General features: G+C 36.9%; 1 protein-coding gene across 1 annotated transcript in view; it reads right to left on the bottom strand.

The window, feature by feature from the left end:
- Positions 1-16,039, bottom strand: part of KCNQ1 (potassium voltage-gated channel subfamily Q member 1) — a gene marked incomplete at its 5' end in the record, with an annotated part of 329,667 nt that overhangs the window by 174,239 nt on the left and 139,389 nt on the right. The window lies entirely within an intron of this gene.

Here is a 16,039-nt window from a genome sequence, read left to right as displayed (position 1 = left end):
TAACAATAGTGCACTGAGCTGTGTGTTTACATTTGTGAACACAAAAATAACACTGACTCAGAATGTAGCTTTTTAAAAAAACCTAAGATTGTCTGAAATTCTCAACAATCGCTATAGAGCCTTTCATTCTTTACAAAAAATCTCTTCATAGAGAAATTTTGAGTATTTTTTAATGAAGCTCACTTGTTTCTAATAAGAACAGATAATCTAATGGTTTCTCAAAGAATGTTTTAAATTTGGAATCTTATGCGACCTGTTTTCAAGGCAATAACATACCTTTTCAAATAGCTAAGCTGTCCAACGAGCAATAGATTTCCACTGGTAATTTACACAAGTGAACTGGATAAATGCATTAAGACACAGTTTACAGGTAAATAGTATATAAGCACTGAGTTTCACTGGGCTGAAACTCCTGGTTGTAATAAATTTCCAATGAATTACCTATTTGACATGGGGGGAAAATTACCTCATTATAAAACTCAAGTTTTCACTGTAAGGCAAACAGTGTAATAGCCAATATTATTCTGTCACTTAGAATTTCTTGCCTTCACTTTTAAACAGAATTAGATGAAAAACTGATAGGCAAAAAGACCTTAAAGCAATAATCATCTCTTTCAAGCTACTTTCCTAGTAAAGATACTCTAGAAATGTTTTTAAAAACCAATATTTTTTAGTTGTATTGAAAATTGCTATTTTGCCATACATTTGTCTTGTTTTGAACCATGACTGAAAAAAACAATAGGTACCCCCTCCCCCCTAACCTAGCATACAACTTTCAAGACCAGCTGGGACTTCAATGGTGCTTTTTTTCCAGAACAATACTTTTGACAAAAATATATAGATTGTCCCTTAATAACTCAGGAAACTAAGTCATGTTTTCAGAAATTACTTAAGAACTTGCTAGATTAAAGGACTGTCTACACATGGAATTATTTAGTAGTGACTGCTCAAGAACAGCTATTCCCGAATAATTCCATGTGTAGACACACTTATTCCAGAATAAAGTTGCCTTATTTTGGTCTAATTCAGCCCATCAAAGTGTGTTAAGCTAAACAGAAACAAGACTGTCAGCACATGGAGTTATTCAAGACTTGCTGCTCCTAAAAAATTCCATGTGTGGACAAGTGCTCACAAGAGCTGAGGTTCAGCCATGTTATCTCTGCTCTCACAGTGAACACATGGCACTCTGTGGCACATGTACAGCTGTTCATTCTGCTGCTTTTCTTATTTTTGTTCAAGTAAAAAAAATCTTTTTAAATTCAGTGTTCTTTGTTGAATGTGAGCTAAGCAAATACAATGATACAGCCACTCAAATACAATTCTTCTAGAGATTAAGTAAACCTTTGGTACATTTCATTTTCTGAACAAACCAGAATTTACACTGGCATTTGTTCTTGTAAAGTGATTGTTCACAAAAATGACACCTCTTTATGAGGTAGTAGGAATGGTTGAAAGTAATTGGGATTTGGTTTTCCTGAGATGGAACTAATATGGCCAACTGCTGAATTGACTTTGGATAGATGTTCTGTTTTGTTTCAGGTAATAAAATAAAGAATCTGTTCATCTTGTTAAAGAGACTAGTACTGAGTAATCAATCACAGCACACAGTAAAAATAAAAATTAATCATATTTGGCTAGAATATGGTAGTTGTCTCTAGATCCAAAGTTCAAATCCGAAGTAGTAAAAAGCGAAAATGGATTTTGATAGTCCTACAGCCCCTAACAGACCCAAAATCACATCGCAGATGGGTGTTGTTGGAAGCCTGTGGTAAGGAAAAATCCCTTGCTGGAATATAGAAGTAGAACAGATACCCTTCAGTGCATTTCTGAAACTCTTGCAAACCGTGCTTGACTCTGACCACTGTTTCTGGCAACATTTTCCTTGACTGTGTGAAGAGGTAGACTACATCTACTAAAATTATATCTACTATATTTCCTATAATGTTCTTTGTAATAAACCCAGTGTGATAGCATTAGTGTTCCATCTAACTGGATCACTGCTTTGAATTAGATAAAAGAATACGTGCTCCTAAAACCCCTCATAACTTTGTTCTGATTTTGTGTAAAAGCATGGGTTTATAGCTGAGGATGAACGTGTGCCTGTGATTTGCCCTAAATATATTGTAGTAAGAGAACATCTCAGAAGGAGATAAAGACCTTATAGAAGCAAAAAAAACCCTCAAACATTGTCATTTTTATAATTTTTATCTGAACTTGAAATCAACTAGTTTATTTCACTGAGAAAGTTTACTAGACGTAAACAAAGAGAGTTATTACATATAATCTCTTATTGCTGAGACATGGTCAGAAACTGAAAAGCCCATAGTAGGATTCCTCCTTCCTTTAGTGTTATCAAGTAGATTTTAACTAAATGTTCACTTCCAGCTTTTGTGCCACAGCTCTGGAAACTCAGTTCACAGAGGGGACCACTCATTCCATAAGCAATTTTCTTTCTCCTACTCATGAATTGTGACATCCTTTCTGTATTTGCTTCACACTCCTCAACACTTATGACAAATAGAGAATGATTAATTACTTCAAGGCCCTTTCCATGAGTGACTATAAATACTTTAGAAATATCAATATATTTAGCTTCAAAACACTGCTGGCAGCTGGCTGGTATGACAACAGTCCCACTTTGCAGATCAAAACTAGTAAGGCAACGTGCTTGCAGCCAGAAACAGTAACTAATTTTACATGTGTAAAAGCTGGATTTTTCAAATGAATGTACCTTTCATTTTGCATGCTCTGATTGACCTGAGGGCATCTGCAGATGCTTCAGATAATTCTACTGGAGTCAGAACCAGAACCTACTGAACATCTCTGCTAAGCCCCTCAGCATTTCTTTGTGATGTCTTATTTAGTATCACCTGACAGAATATCTGCGTTTTTGGTAGTGAAAATGAAGAATTAATTGCAGTTAAAATCACATGGCACTTGATAGAGCCAAGTGCAGCTCACATCAATTTCAACCTTTCTCAAGTTCAGATCTTTAGATCTCATATTCACCCCCCCCAGAAAATGGGAGTGTTTTACATTTGAAAGAGTTCAGATCACAAAAGAATTCAGTAATAGAGACAAGATAAAAAACAGTGAGTGATTCCCTGAGGAACTGGAATATCAGTGTTTAACTTTTTACCTTAGCATTACCCTAGCACCAAAAAATGAGTGTAAAAATGTTATAAAAACCACATGTACAATATTTTGTTATGAAATCTGATAACAGTGGTGGTGTTTCCAAAAGGTTAATTAAGCTTACACAAGAAAATATCAGGAAAAATGTGATGGCATTATAAGCACTATTTTTGGAGGAATCATGTAAAGAAATAGTCAGATAACAAGTACAGAGCTAATTTTTTTCCAGTTAGCATTGTGACTTAATACACTTTCTAAAAGCTGAGCAAACATAAGATAAAGGAGTAACTGGGGGGATTTCCACAAAATGCAAGTCTGTATTTACTTATTCAATCTAGGTATTCATTTAAAAAAGACTTCTAAAGTGCAATGTGCCATTAATACATTGCTAATTTAAACCTGCTGTTAGACCTGTGCCTAGTCTAAAACATCTTATACACCAGATCTTTTACTCTGTCATTATTGCCACTGAACCCAAAAAGGATCCAGTTTAGTGACTTATAAGGCTTTTTTAAATGAAATGCTTTTGCAGTCTTTCACAGTTTAATGAAATCTAGTCACATCAGAGTTGCTTAACCTGTTCTTTAGTAGAACTGCCATTTAGGTGTTAAAAAAGTGCATTTGGCTCTCCACTTCGGAGATCTGGGTCTGGATTTTACATTTATGATTTGTTAAGGGCTTTTTTTCTTTCCCCCACTCCAGAGCACTTACTCTGAATAGATGCCTATAAAAACAAAAATGAATTTACATTATCCGCCTCAGTTATAAATCAGAACTACCTCCTCAACTTAAGCTTTGAGTGAATTCCAAGAGATAATATTTGAATAAACTGCCAAGATTTTCTTATGGCAGCATTCAGAAAAAAAGTCAGTGATGGACAATTTTAACTTAAAAATTTCCATGGGCCACTGTGGCACAGAAATGCCCAAGACAAAAGACACTTTGCTAAACCTAAGGGGGGGGGGGGGAAAAACCCTGAAAAATGAGTCTTAAGTCTCCCCACTTCAATATCTTGAATGAAATCAGGACCAAACCTCAAACCACACAAAAAAGAATTTTCAGGATTAGATAGGCCCATTCTACTGGTGGAAACTCATCTATCACAGAATCCTGGCTCAACATGAAATAAAACATGCTTATTTTACAAATGGAATACAATCAAAAAGGATAAACCTAATCATCCTAAAAAGAAAAGGAGAAAAAAATCCTACAATCAAGTTTTTCAGGCAAGTATCTCAAATCTAGGTGTTGGTAGTGACATCCCCATAATCACAGGTTGGGTTTTAAAAAGCCCAAGATTTAAGAGCCAATCATATATGAATCCTAAATGGTCAGGAAAACACAACTTTTATCAGTCACATTGTTTTTATTCAGTATCAATAGAAAAGTTTAACCACCTGACTTTCCATTCCAGGTTAGAAATCGCTGACTCTTTCATTTATTTCCTGGGAAGTTCCAGGTAGTACTTCCAAGTTTTACCCTTTGAACACCTGAACAGGTCATCTTACTGCAATAAACAGCAACATTGATGCTTCTTATATTGTTTATTCTGTTTTTTTGCGACTCTTCTCCAATTAGTCTAAGAACAGCTTACCACCCCACCTCTCACCCTTCTACACCCACAAAAAAACCCCTTCTCATTGTTAGTTTGTTGCATGGAAAATTTGGTCTGTTCTGAACATTCCATCTCACCAAAACATGTCCCTTCTTCCCTTTCCATTTCCAACAGCACCAAGTCTTATTCTGTAGCATTCAGGGATGTGCAATGTGTCCATATATCAATATTTTGCTCTCAATTTCATAATGCATGAAGTTCTTCGTATTTTTCTCAAACAGTATTTAAAAAAACAAAAGTTAAAAACTTCCACTGTCTTTAGAAAAATACAAAAACACAGAAAGGAACACAACTTTGTTAAAATACTGAACTTTCAAAGCTGAAAGCCAGATCTGTAAAAACTGGCTTTAAAAGTTAACAGTGTCATGTCATTCTTCCTCCTTTTTTAAAGTCCCTGCCTTTTTTTCTAGTGAGCAGGCCTTTCTTGTGCCTTTCTTGTGTTACAGGTCTTGCTAGTAACAATTAACTTAAAATTAACTGAAATTAGCATGGCATGGACTAAATATTAGGTCTAAAAATTAGGTGTTAAGTGATTGATTTTAAGATATCAATAGAATATGGATTATCCCTCAACTTAATTTACTCAAATAAATTCAACACTGAATTTTAGGTTAAAATAAAGAGAACAATCAAAAGAATCACCAGGCAATGCTTCTACCAGACTGCACAAGAGGGAACTCATCTGCTCTGTACTTAAATTAGGAGAACATTTATCTCAGCAATGGGCTTCTTCTATCCGTTTGGAAGCAGACAAGGTATATTATTTATAAAGAACATTGAAAGAAAAAGAATGTCAGAGAGAAATGTATACATTAAGCACTTTTAAAAGATTTGAATCTAATACAATGTCCAAATTTCACCTTTTTTTTTTCCAAACATATAAGGCTACATAGACCATTCACTCTGGTTACCTTCAAACATATAATAAAATCAAGTTTCCACCTCAGCTGCTACCCTTCAAGCTCCCCTTCAGAATTCAAAGAAATGCAGAATGAAAGCACATGACTCACCCCCACTTCTAGCAAAACTGCTTAGCATGTATATATTAAATCAGAGTCCTCTGCATTACCTCTCCTGTCAGATATGTTTTGGGTTTGCTAGGGTGGACTTTTTAGCATATAAAACATGCCATAAATTCTTTGTTAATCTACCAGAGTGTATCCATGATTTACCAACAGTTCAAACAAAAACTAACATGTGGGTGAATTTAAAGTGCAACTATTTTATTTCATTATTTCCCCTCTAAGTATTACAACCACTGGATTTAGAAGCAGTTAGCTGAAGTATCACTCGAGTTCCACAGCCAAAACTAAAGGCATTATCTTTGGAGTCAATGAAGTCTGCAGCTGCTGGAATCTGGAATGGAATGCATCTTTTCATTAGGCTGGTGCCAAATTAGAAATGCCTGCTCATCCAAATGAACCATGAATGCAGTACTTTAGAAATATCTGCTCTTCGCATGTAACTCAGCATGCTAGAGAATGTGACAAGCCTAGTAACACTCCATCTCTGGCACTTGCTGGGGAATGAAAAATGTCACTGCCAGTGTCCTTGACTGAGCCCTCGCACAGCTGCCCCGTCCCAGAGGTGCAAAGGCAAACAACCTCAGCCTCCACTTGCAGCTCCGTGCTGCTGCTCAAAATAGAACATTTTATTGTTTGGATGAATTGCACAGAGAGAAGATCATGAAGCCACAGATAACTGAAACCAGAGCTGGAAACCACAGGAAGAACCAGCAAGCTGTTACTCTGCTTAATTAAAGAGTGTAGAAACATGACTTGCTTATATATCATGGCACAAACCAATCTTCCTCAGCCAGACACTCATACTGCTGTCTCACCCTAAGCCTCTATCTGCTCCTCTTTTCTCTCTCTCTGAGCATGGCAGCCCTGGGATCACAGGCTGTAGAAGGATTCAAAGTATCCAATTGGGATGTTTCCCCCCCCCCCCCAAGTATACCAGAACTTGTTACCACTGTTAGCATTTTATGCAAGCAGAGAAGGGTTCAGTGAATTCAGATGCCTTTACACAGGAACAGACAGAGACAGGCAGCAACTTGCTGAAAAAATTAGGAGAGGGGAATGAAGCAAATCACAGAACAGTTTGGGTTGGAAGGGACCTCAAAGATCATCTCTTTCCAACTCCCTGCCATGGGCAGGGACACCTTGCACTATCCCTGGTTGCTCAGAGCCCCATCCATTGAACACTGCCAGGGATGGGGCACCCACAGCTTCTCCGGGCAACCTGTGCCAGAGCCTCACCACCCTCACAGGAAAGAATTTCTAATACTTAATCTAAACCTGCCCTCTTTTTTGCCTGTCTCTCAGCCAACATTTAACATGTATTTCCCATTTTATAACATTGAACTTTAAAAGCTTCTAAGCACAGTGATCTCAAAGACTGCTCTGGGGAGATGATTCCATAGGCTAAGTGCCCTTATCTAAAAGCCCTTCTGAAGTACCAAATTACAAAAAAAAACCCTTTAATTTTTATCCTGCACACCTCAGTGGATCAAAACTTGGAGTATGTATGCTCTGGACTGTATCCATGTAGCTACAATAAATTAAAAATAAAAGGGTTATTTAACCCACACTTGCTTGCACGCAACTCTGCTGATATTTTACTGATTAAATCTAGAGTTATTATTAAGTATTAGTCACAGAGTATGGTTAAATTTCTCTGACACTTGCACATATAAAATACTCTCATTATCTGATGCAAGAAACTGTAAGGACGAGAGCATGCAAACTTCTATTCCACAGAGTCACAGTTTTATTATCGCAAGCACTTCCAGTGAATGTCACAATTAATAATATTAATTTTAAAAGAAATTACTACATTAGTAAACATTACAGTCACTTTGACAATGTTCATTTGCAACAAAAAGTCATTAGAGAAAGTCTGGTCTTTGAACAAGTAAATCTTTAGCAATCTTCTGTTATTGCATATATATATATATATATATATATATATATGAGACAATTTATACCATGCAAAAAAATCTTAAAATGTGTTCAGTTGTTCTAAGAATGACGGAAAATCAATTGTACATGGTATACCACACTGCTTAGGAGGAAAACAGTGAAAATAGGGGCAAGGAACCTGCCAGCACTTTCAACAAACACCTACAATAAAAGTCAAACAAATATTTACATAACTATGGTTGACAGAACTAAGACAATCAAGGCCTTCTCTCAAATCCGACCTTGAAAGCTGTTCACATGTTTCATGTCACAACCAGTTTCAAATAGCAAACCCAAATGATGCAACTTTTTCCTAATGTTTTTAATGTTTGTTGCAATGAGGAATTAAAGGAGAATTTGTTATGGCCCTTTCTTTGATTTTACACACATATACACACGGTGATAAATGAATTCATCAAATCATGAAGGTTGGAAAAAACCTCCAAGATCACCAAGTCCAATCTTTGACTGATTAGCATCTGGTCAACTAGACCAGATCACAAAGTGTCTTGTCCAGATGTAAGTTGTCCACCAGTATTTTCTTAATGGAAATAATGTGCAAAATTTGTACTACAACTGAGAAAATCTAATACTTACTGGAACCAACAAAAATAGTGGATAGAATAGTGGATGTCAAAGAAACAAGGCATCCAATGACTAAATAGAACTGGAAAAGAAAGACTTAAAAACATTTGAACAAAACTCAACAAACAAACAAACAAACCAAACCCAAAACACTGGTTTGTTGCCAACACTGAACTAAGAGTCAGTGCACCTGCAGTCTGTCATATCTGAGATAAGGGCACTCTAAATAAGCCCTCTGTCAGGAGATCAAGAGACAGTTTAGGAAACAAATACTCTTTGCGTTTAGGAAGGAAGTATTTTGAAGAAGAACATACACACAGAAATACTGCTCTTGTTGCCATAGTGCTTCAATGAGTACTAAAGCATGAAAAGACCATCCCAGCATGCAGAAGAGATGTCCCTCCTCTACCACACCACAGAGGGATCTGTCCTTCTGGTGAGTTATAACCCACTTTGGCCATGGAATGAAACCCCAAAATCTCCCAGAAAGGCGTGCACTAAAGTTCTGTTCTCAATACAAAGCCAGGCGCTTCAGAATGTGCCACAGGGTATCTACAGCATGACTTAAAATATGGAAAACCAATTAAAAACGTAATGAATTAGTTTTAAGTTCCACTCTTAATGACTCTCCAACTTTTGCTACTTAATTATCCTAATAATAGTTATTATATCTCATAATTATTATTACAAATAAAAGCCCACATATTGCTATTTAAATATTAAGTGAATGAGAAGTAGACTACTTCAAATAGATATGTTTGAGATTTAGCAGGTCACAAAGCTTTTTTTTATTGCTGTAAAATCAACCAGAATTCAAGAGATATTAGTTCATTGATGTCCCATAAGTTTTACCCTTAGGCATAGAATTATTATTATAGACATCATTCCAATCAACTATGAGCTATAGCAATCAGCTATAAAGACATTACAAAAAAGAAGTTACAGTCTACACAAATATATAATAGCTCCACTAGGCATAAAGATTAGATCCACATGCAACTTTACTAAATGTTTCAAACGTTACATCACTAATTATATGATACTGTCACTTCTGGTAAACCACAGATGTAACATGAAAAATATTCAGCTTGGTCTCATGTAGATCTTATCACAATGTGCAGGTTCCAAAAAAAACTGAACCAACCCTTTTGATCTCTGCACTGTATTAGCTGTTAGCTTAAGAGCAAGCTTGCTGAGCTGAGGAATTTTTGCAAGACTTGCTTCAAATCTCCACATGACAGAGGCAAGAGGTTGCACTTAAAATATGAAATCTTAACTTTCAGTTAAATCACATATTGTAGCATTTATGTAAATCATCAAGGTTAGCTTATGTTTTTGATATTTGATACAATGTCCCCTAGAGAAGTCCTTGTCTCTCTCATTCCTCTGGATTTTCCATAAACAAAAGCTAAGTTCAGTTCAACAGCTTGCTGTCATGTAACCAGATTAAAATTAAAGTTTCTCCAAAAGTTTAAAAATTCAGCAGCCAAAAAAGCACTACATAAAAACATTGCATTGGAAAAAACCACAGGTACACATAATACTGAATTTGTTGTACCTCCTTTAAATAAGAAAGGTCAAAACTTCATCTAGGTTAGTATTTCATTGTTCTGTGTGCCAGCACCATGGGCTTCCAAAATTTCATATAAAGTGCACATGGAATGAGGTTTCAATGGACAACAAGATCTCTTGAACATGGCAAGTCCTGAAGCAGAAACTAATCCAGCACTATTCAGCTTTCCTGAACAAAGGGTAATAGGAAAAAATGGGATTCTGGCTTTCTCACATTTAATACCTACAGAGTGGAAATTCTCTCTCCATCATAGCCAGCAGACATTTCCCCATGAGTTCAACAGTGCCAGAGCAGTGTAAGAAGGTTTTCATCTCCTTGGCCGCTGGCTGTAAACACGTACAGGGGAAGAACAATAAAAAGAACCCATAAAGCAGGGTGCTACTATTTTCTTCTATCCTGGAGAATAAAGTAAACAAAATTAAACAGTTACTCTATTTGGGGTCTTCGACCCTTTTGTAAAACAAAGCAAAGAGGAATAGTGCCAAGCTGTTGGCCAAGCAGTTCAGAAATTCTCCTGAGAACAGTAATTGGTAGAAGAAACAACCATGGGCAGTTTTGCAAGGGCAAGCTGATTTTTGCCAGGGGTTTAATAACTGCGCTGTGTCTTCTGCAGCAATGAGAGGAATAAGCAAAAGGAAAGAAAAATTAAAAAAAAATATTAAGGAATAAGAAGCTGCACAACAGCAGGCAAAGAAGCAAAGAAATCAAATTTTAAAAAGATTTATGAAGTTTCCTTTCTTCCTTTTTTCCTTCAATGTACATAAATCAGGGCTTCTATCTCTTTTTGGGACCTTGATGAAGATGAGGTGAAACCAAATATGTTTAATGAAGTCTGAAATGAGGCATGAAATTGAACCATTGTTTGATTCTGTGTTGTCTTTGCTTTCATAAGCAAGGCAGTTCTTGAAGCCTGGGTGGTACACCAGCATTCACTGAGAAACTGCTGAAGGGAAATGTACTTTGCTTTCAGATGTTTTCTTTTTCCTTTTATAGTTCCAACTGACCAACTTTGCTACATACTTCACGTAAACTGGTTGTATAGATGAGAAAGTAGATAGATAATTAGGATAAGGAGCTAAGGACAAAGAAATGTCACATTTTCATAACCTGAGAGTAAAATTGGGGTAAGAATGTAAACAAATAAAGATTAGCCAGAAAAAAGCTTACCATTATCTAGAATAGAAAAATTCTAAATGCACTGGAAAATGTTGAAATTATTTTTTAAAAATAGGAGTTTCTATGCCTTTAAAATTATACTCTGCTATAAAAGCTTAAACTGAAGGATTTACTTAATCTACAAGGTTCTATCTATTTGCTCAATACTTCTCTTGATTTTTAAAGATACTGAGAGGGTAGACCTGGAGCCACTCTGCAGTCATTTCTTATTAGTTTATGTCAACCTTAATGTCAGGATTAATAACCATACAATGGGACTAACAGCAATAACCTCATATGGCTCTGAATTTTGGCGTATTTTGCATTCAAAAAGAAAGCAACAATTGCCATTTTAAAAAGAACTGTGAGGTAAGGAAGGTGAGGACAGAACAAAATGGGATGGGAGCAGACTTGTCGTTTTCTGCTGTGGTGGCTGGAGTTAACCCTGCAATTCTGTGAGAGGACAGTAAGCCTTGCATAAGGAGGATGTATGCATTTAAAAGGAGCAAAAATTATTCATTTAAACCCTTTTGTTCCCATTTTTACCACTTTGATTTCAGCCATCCTAATCCCACACCACATTATGAACAGGAGAGCTCAACTTGATTTCTGCTCCCAGCTGAACCTTTTGGGGAAGCATAGGTGATACACAGAGATAAAGTCTGATAAAGCCCACACCAGGGATTTCAGCAACCACAACCACCCCACCAACTGCCTCAAGAGTTCTGCAAGTATCAGTCTGGCTCCTGCTGCTCAAATTCCCATTGGAAGACAGCTCCAGAACCTCACTTTCTTGTGATTAGATTTTTCCCCTCCTTTCCAGACTCAATTAATCCGTGGCTAGCTGATACCCATTTGAGCTTTTGCTAGCAGTTCCCTCTACAAGCCTTTTAACTTTTGGTGGCTTTGCCTACCTATTATCAACAGAACACAGCTACTGGTTGATCTTTTTGACGTGTTTTTCAGGTTTAAGTCCTAACACCTAAAAGCACTTCTTCTATTTCTGGCTGAAAATCAGGCAAGAGGCATATACAGTTCAGTTCACTGTACAAACCACAGGGGACTGATTACTGCTACTGCCCTGTTGGAAAAACAGCCCCAAAAAAATGTGATAGATGTTTGGATAAAAATAGCAGCAGCAGCAGCAAAGTCAACTGTTTGAGAATGTTTCAAACCAGTTTTCCATCTCTGTTTAGCCACAGAGTACACACATCAAGGATAAGCATTAGGTGTGTAAGAAATGCATGTAATGTTCACACTGGCTTTTTTCTTTCTAATGTACATATTAACATTAGGTGAGTAGATATGGGTTTACACACAGGTATATTTTTATATTATTTTTTCCTGTTAGAAATCCTACATATTCATGCATGCAAATGTAGCAAATTCTCCCATGGATCACAGTGGTTAAATTTGTAGAACCCGAGTGTTGCATGTTTGCATGCATATGAAAGAAAAACAGAGAAACACAGCAGGAATTGGCATCTCCCACACAAACGATGTGTTGTCTGTATTAACAAATGAACAGCACACTCCCAAGGGAGTTAAAGTACATGGACCAGAAGTTCACTTCCTTGCCAATTTATTTCAAATATTTCACTAGATGTTCTTGCTGCAAAGGGCACACGTGTATTTAATGTCCAATCAAATACCTTCAGTTTTTAAAGTTTGGGTTCTACTAGAGAAATAAACAGAACATTAAAAATTAATTATTCCATGTTCTGTGGCAGCATAACATGCATGCACCTTTGATTAGCTGATGTAACTGAAATTAAATGTATGAAAAAGCTATAGTTGTATAGTTGTAATTAATTCATAACAATGGATTTGAATAGTTACCCAAAGCAATGGCAGTCACAACTGAATGTAATAAAGCAATTCCAAAAGTAATTTGCATGCATAGTTTATAAAAGTCCTAGAACTCTTTTAAACATATTTCTTTGATTATAAACAGCTGACATACAATGGTATATTCAATTTTTCCAGCCATACTTCCAAAAAAAATATTACATTCATAGCATAGGGTGATCTAAGTCATACTATAAACAGAGGCTTTGTGTGCAATTTTAGCAAATCAAAGACCAGCTGATTTTAAGAAACCAAAATATACCATTGCATAAAAAAAGCTCAAAATGTTAATCACAAATTTTCCCAAGCAAGTTTAGTTAGACCAGTTTTTTTTAAATTACATGCCTAGCAAGGTTTTGTGAGACAGTGACACATACACAGAAGTAGCAGTGCTAAGGCTCCACTTTACTCACTGTCCTCTCCTCAGAAGAGGACTGCTCCATAAAATACCTTGGGAAAAGCACTCCTGAAATAGATCCACTGCAACTCCAAAGTTTTTAGAAAACATTCTCTAAGGTGTCAGAATACATACTTTTGCCACTGAAGTTAAGAGACAGCGCCTTTTTGCAATATGATTTGAAGGTCAATATGATGTTAAACTCCGTCTGAAGTCTACCTTTCTAATGTTCTCTTACCAAACTAATGACATGAAATAAAATGGCTGGGCAGGTACAAAAAGACTGCATTCTCTCGCAGCTTTTAAAATAAAACAGAATAATAACAGTGGCTTCTGCATTGTGTCCAAACTCATGGTGAGTACCAGCTGTACACAAAGATTTAAAAAAAAATCTTGGTGTCTATTTACACTGAAGAAGACTTTCCTCCATGAATAGTTTTTGTGAAATTTTTTAGGCAGCACAAGGCACCACTTGAGCGCGAGCATGGACAGCGGAAAGTGACCCCAGATCTCTGCTGTCTTTGAAAGTGATATAGCTAACCCACACTTCAACAGAATATCAGGTTCACACTTCAAGGGGCTCGTGGAAGTGCATGGGGCAGATCTTCAGCTAGTGAACAGATTCAAGAGCTGAGTGAAAGATAATCTTTTTGTTCTGTGAAAACATATATGATTTCAGAAATCGTTCCCATCCCAGAAGAGAGAGTGGGGGGAGGAAAAAGAATCAAAAGAGAATTTTCAAATAAAAATGTAACAATGCTCCAGTTTTGGTCAATCAAAGCACTTTAAAAGTTGGTTTGAAAATTCCAAGATAGGTTTGCTTGTACTTCATTACACAGTGTTGCCTGAACATGAAAGGTCTCTTTATTAAAAAAAAAAAAAAATCTCAACAGGGACTTTTTAACTAACTCAGATCTTTTTTTCCTCACTTTTTTTTTTAGTGCAGCCACAGATCAAAACAGACTGTGTTGTAAAAGCTTTTTTGAAGAAGAGCCAGTTTCTTTTGTGACAGCTCTCCCCCCAGAAATTCACAACAAATTGCTGACTAGTCTAATGATTGAACTTTCCTGTGAAAATTTTCCCAAATCTATAGCTGGAGCTAATCTTCATCAAGAGGCATCCACAAGCAAGCCAAAAAGCCTCTGAGTAATTTAAATGACATTCTGTGAGCAGTAGGGGATTATCATCATTGCCAGGAGGAAAAGACATGTTCTTTCCTGGAAAGTCCTGACCAAGTTTCTTAGGAGACCTTTGTACTTAGAAGTCTAGGCCAGAGACTAAGTCAATGGGATTGTCTTTGTCGGGGCTTTTTCAACACGCGATATGTGATTTAATATGATTTAGGTAGTGTTTCAAACAATCCATCCCCACATTGGAAAGCTTCTGAAGAACACACACACAGATGCTAAGGGGCAATATCTCTAGGCTTTCACACTACTGAGGGAGGAAGCTGAAGGGGCAGGATGAGGCCTGAGTAGAGAGAGTCCTCACGGAACACAAAGATGAACAGGAGATAATGAGTCAGTATTAGAGCACATAAGAGGATGAGAGAAACTGTTCTGTGCCTAAACTAAATACCCATCTGATGCTGTTATGAAAAATGAAGGGATATTAGAGAAGCTGGAAAGCAACAGCCCAATATTCAACAGGTCCTATACTCACAATAAGCTAAATGACCTCACAAAGTCCCTGTACAAGTAAATAACTGTACAGCACTGTCTACTGTGAGCTAAGAAGAATATTTTAATTCATGTTATCTCAGGCATTAGAGTTTCAACAGGTAGAAGTTATACTGGCACACCCAACAAAACCTTTGCATCAGGGATGAACAACCCTCAACCATGCATGAACTCACCAGATTTGTTCAGTGACCATTATTTGTTAACAACTTGTTATCTACTGAATGAGGCAGCAAATTACAGAAGAAGGGAAAGTCTAATTACATTCATGAGAATATATACCTTTAATGCAAGGCTATATATTTATTCAAGAAAACTCAATTTTCTCTTTATCTCCACAACACTGAGCACAACATTTCAATACAACTCTTGGGTTACAGCCCTAAATTGTGGATGCACAAAGTGAGACACCTGGGATCTAGTACAGACCTCCAAGCGGAAGCCAGCAGGACTTGTAAGTGTTCAACTCTTGCAGTAAGAAAGTGTAATTTAGGAGAAGTGGACTTTAATAGATCTTGAAATTTAAGTCTGCATTTGTTTGATACACTTTATTATTTCTGAAAGAACTCTTCCTGCTGGAGTGACAACATTAATGGATATAAAACTGGTAATGCATAGAGAGTGATGAGGCCTACAACACAGAATGAGGGTATGTGCTCTGGATCACTGAATGCTCATGATAACCAACATGAAGCAGTTGTCCCTCCTAATGAAGTCCTGATTCTCAAAAGCACTAAAATCTGTGCATCAAACTTCTCAGCATCAGTGCTCAGCCTTAAAGGAGCACTCAACCCCAGCCCTTCCACAGCCACAGAAAATGCAAAAGCCTCTGGGTGTCACAGAGATTTCTGCCTGTTCAGCTCCAGGTCATGAGCCCAACACCTTCCTCAACAGTGCCTCACCAGGCAGCACCATTTCTACAGATTTCCATCTGTTTTGAAAATACAACTGGTAAGAAAACAATGCTCACTGACAGTGGGTAACTGTTAGGCAGAACATACTTTCTTTTCTCAACCAAGTCATCTGAGCAATAAAAACCTCTTGAGCTAGAATGCCATCAGAGAAAGTTCTGTTACTCTAGGGAAGTTC

Source organism: Zosterops lateralis (genome assembly GCF_965231275.1).
Source record: "Zosterops lateralis genome assembly, chromosome: 6".
NCBI lineage: Eukaryota > Metazoa > Chordata > Aves > Passeriformes > Zosteropidae > Zosterops > Zosterops lateralis.
Note: the sequence above shows the minus strand (reverse complement) of the source record. Positions and strands in the feature narration are given on the sequence as shown.